Genomic DNA, 3,555 nt, shown 5'->3' with positions numbered 1-3,555 from the left:
TGTATAATTTTTATATGAAAAAGAATTGCTCTGTCTGAATATACTTTTAATAAAATATATATCAAGTTGGATAAATAGAAATTATGTAACAGTGGCTTTAGGATAATAAAATTAAATTGATTTAATGGAATTTCCTTGGTATACTTTCTTATACCTACTTTAATTCAAAGATTAATTAACAAAAGCTGGAGAAATTAAGATTTTTAGATTACAAATGCAATATAGAGATTTCATGCGGGGCTGACTGTAACTATGGGGGGGAAATATGGGGTAAATATCCACGAGCCCAGCCTCCCACATCAATATAGCTTACTTGCAAGTTACAATACTGAGTTCGCCTTATCTTCTTAAAGTGGTGGGTTAAGATAACGGTCCCAACGTGTGAACAGCTGTTACTGCAGGTGAACAGCTACAAGTCAGGCCCTGGATTTTTAATTCAGAAGAGAGTGAAGGGGAGCATCATAGAATTTCACAGGAATTTCTCTTTAGACTCCATTAAAGAGCTGTAACTTGATGCTTGCGAATGTCTGTATTTGACTAGGTGTCACTGGGAGTGACACAGTTACTGAACAGACTGTCCTGTCGAAGATTTCCTGTGAAGAAATAATTGATTGAATTTGTGTGTGTGTGTGTGTGTGTGTGTGGTGTGTATTTCAGAGAGAGGAAGGGAGAGGGAGTGAGATAGAAACATCAATGATGAGAGAGTCATTGATCGGCTGCCTCCTGCGCGCCCCCTGCTGGGGATCGAGCCCACAACCCGGCTGTGCCCTGACAGGGGATTGAACTGTGATCTCCTGGATCCTAGGTCGATGCTCAACCGCTGAGCCACGCCGGGCGGGGCTACATATTATATTTTTTATTTGTTTGCTCATAAAATCCTGCTTGTATCAGTCACCTCCTCTGTCTTGCCTCTTATCTTCTCAGCCCACTTTTCCCCCGGCCATTGCAAGGCAAGAGAACCTAACTTTAGCTGCACTGCATGTCTTTTATTTGTTTGATTACTTTAAATTTTAATTAATTAATAAATTAATTAATATATTTGATTGAATTTATTGGGGTGAAACTGGTTCACAAAACCATAAGGTTTTAAGGGTAAAACTCAAAAAAACATCTGCACACTGCGTGGTATGCCCGTAGCCCCAAGTAAAGTCTCTTTCTCCCAATTTTCCACCCCCTTCGCCCACCGCCACCTGCCCCCTAACCCCCTTTCCCTCTTGCTATCACCTGACTGTTGTCCGTGTCTATGTGCTATATGTGTATGTTTTTTGGTCTTTACATTGCTGTACTAAGGCTTCTACATGACGTGGTCAGGACACCTGTGAGAAGCTGATTATCATTTCTGGATGCTCAAAACTGCAAATGTGACGGAATTAACATCCCATGGGACAATCCTTGACTTTAGGGCGTATGGATCATTGAACATTTTTGTGCATGTATTTTGATAACAGACATTCATTTCTCATAAGAATATATATAGAAATAGAATTTCTGGGTCACAGGGGGCATATAATTTTTGCATTTAATAAATACAGACAAATAAGTTTTCATAGTGGTTATGCTAATCTACCTTTTATCTTCTCCACAAAATCACTCATATTTGATATAATTAACCCTTTTAGTATTAGCCATTCTTGTGTGTATCTAATTGTTGTATCAAATTGCTGTTTAGTTTGTATTTAGTTGTATCTAGTGTATCTAATTGTTGTTTTAGTTTGTATTTTCCTGTTGACTAATGGTACTTAACATATGTCTATTAGCCATTTAGATACACTGTTTTGTGAAGTACCAGTTTAAGTGTTTAGCTATTTGTGTGTGTGTGGTGAGGCAAGGGTTAGTCATTTTCTTGGAGATTTGAAGTTCTTTATAATTTCTGTATACTAGTTCTTTGTTGAATATATGCATTGTGAATATTTTCTACCAGTCTCTGGTTTACTTTTACTCTCTTAAACTTGTGATAGAAAGAATTTTTAAATGAGATACAAATGATTAATATTTTTCATTATGACTATTGTTATTTATCCCTGCAAATTCTGTACTCTTTCTCCAAAGTCATGAAATATTGCCTTTAATCTGTGGTACTCAAGCTTGAGTGGGAGCCAGCAGCATCTGGAAGGTTTGTTTTTAAAAATATATTTTAAAAATAAAATTTTAGTATATTTTAAAAAATACTTTTTTATGTATATGTTTTTAATATATTGATTTCAGAGAGAGGAAGGGAGAGGGAGAGAGATAGAAATATCAATGATGAGAGTCATTGATTGGCTGCCTCCTGCACACCCCCTGCTGGGGATCGAGGCCAAAACCCAGGCATGTGCTCTGACTAGGAATCGAACCCCAATCTCCTGGATCATAGGTTGATGCTCAACTGTTGAGCCACACTGGCCAGGCAGGTTTTTTAAAAAACACATTTCTGGACATACTTTCAGAGTTCTAGACCTTTAGGTCAGGAGAGAGGTCCAAGAATTTGCATTTTTTACAACTTTCAGATTATGCTGATTCTGGTGGTCTGGGGAATCACACTATGAAAACCACTTTGTCTTTGAGAAGCTTACCTTTTACATTTAGATATGCAGTATACTTGGACTTGATTTTTGTGTGTGCTATGCAATGGGGGTAAGATTTAATTTTTTTAAATGTTAGTTAATTGGCTAACAACAATGATATGCGCTATCAATTATGTTGTAACTTAAGTGTCTCTATATATACAGATCTGTTGCTGGACTCCTTATTTTGTTCCATTCTTCTGTAAATCTATCCTGTGCCAAAGTAATATAATAAAGTAATTTTAATTACTTTAGATTTAGTAAATCTTGATAACCACTGGAATAACTCTTCCTATTTTTTCTTCTTCAAGTGCATCTTGTAAAAGAAAAGAAAAAAATATAAAGTTTTTTTTGGTCTTAATAAAAAAAAATTAGAATTATCTATATGTTTCAGAAAACAGAGATGTCAATTTAAATATAAATACTAGGGCAATTATTAGTAAGAAAACAATACAGAAGTACAGACATTTTGGAAGCTAAGGGTTACTTACTGTCTATGAAGTCTAAATATCTGTAAGACACCTCTGTTAAAAAAACAACACATTTGAGCCCGGCCGGCATGGCTCAGTGGTTGAGCATCGACCTATGATCCAGGAGATCTCTGTTCCATTCCCATTCAGGGCACATGCCTGGGTTGCGGGCTCGATCCCCAGTAGGGGGCGTGCAGGAGACGGCTGATCAATGATTCTCATCACTGATTTTTCTCTCTCTCTCCCTCTCCCTTCCTCTCTCTGAAATCAATAAAGACATATTAACACACACACACATTTGAAAGTCAAGAGGATTTTGAAAGTAAAGAAGAAAAGTAAGATTTTGAAAAGTGAAAACTTCCAGTGTACGGGTTGAATTTGGTGTCCCTAAAATTTGTATATTGACGAGCTAAACCCTGGTATCTCAGAATGTGACTATTTTGAGATAAGGCCTTTAAAGGGACAATTAAATTTAAACAAGGCCCTTAAGAGGAGACCTAATCCAATCGGAATGGTATCCTTATAAGAAAAGTTTGGACCCA

This window comes from Miniopterus natalensis, chromosome 19 (genome assembly GCF_054644295.1).
Source record: "Miniopterus natalensis isolate mMinNat1 chromosome 19, mMinNat1.hap1, whole genome shotgun sequence".
Taxonomy (NCBI): domain Eukaryota; kingdom Metazoa; phylum Chordata; class Mammalia; order Chiroptera; family Miniopteridae; genus Miniopterus; species Miniopterus natalensis.
The sequence above is the reverse complement of the archived record's forward strand: the minus strand, read 5'-3'. Positions refer to the sequence as shown.